The following is an 821-nucleotide window of genomic DNA, read 5'->3' as shown; positions in this document are numbered from 1 at the left end:
AGGATCTGGCAGCTTCTACACTGAGGGATTGAAGGGCTTGGAATATGATATTCTGGAGGTCAAAGGAGCTAAAATTAAAACCAAGAATCACCTACCCAGCAAAACTGAGTATAATGTTTCAGGGAAAAATATGGTCATTCAATGAAATTGAGGACTTTTAAGCATTCTTGATGAAAAAAACAGAGTTGAATAGAAAATTTGACATTCAGATACAAAAAGCTAGAGAAGCATCAGAAGGTAAACAGGTGAAAGAAATCATAAGGCTCTTATCAAAGTTGAACTATTTATATTCCTACATCAAAAAATGATAATTGTAACTTATGAAACTTTTCTCAGTATGAAGATACTTTAAGGGAATATAAATGTATATGTGTGTACATACATATATGTCTATACAGGATATGGGTGTATGAATACATATGTGAGTGTGTGTATATATGTACAGGCATACATAGACAGAGGGCACAGAATCAATTGAATAGGAAGGGATGATACTTAAAAGGTGAAATTGAGAGGTCAGAGAGGAATATAATGAGAAGAGATGGAGAGAGACAGAATGAGGCAAATTATCTCATATAGAAGACGAGGGAAAACTGTTACATGGAGGGGAAGAACGGGAAGGCAAAAAGAATGGGTCAACCTTATTCTCATTGAATTTGGCTTAGGGAGGGAATGATATACACACTAAATAGGGTATCTCACCCTATAGGAGAGTAGGGGGGAAGGGGATGAGAGTGGGGATGATGGAAGGGAGGGCAGGCTGGAGTGGCGGAGTGTAATGCGAATGTAAATTTTAAAGATCTTCCCTGCCCCTAGGCTAA

The sequence above is a fragment of the Petaurus breviceps genome, unplaced genomic scaffold (genome assembly GCF_028583685.1).
Source record: "Petaurus breviceps papuanus isolate PSGF00001 unplaced genomic scaffold, PetGlider_PUasm1.0 90294, whole genome shotgun sequence".
Classification (NCBI taxonomy): domain Eukaryota; kingdom Metazoa; phylum Chordata; class Mammalia; order Diprotodontia; family Petauridae; genus Petaurus; species Petaurus breviceps.
The sequence above is the reverse complement of the archived record's forward strand: the minus strand, read 5'-3'. Positions refer to the sequence as shown.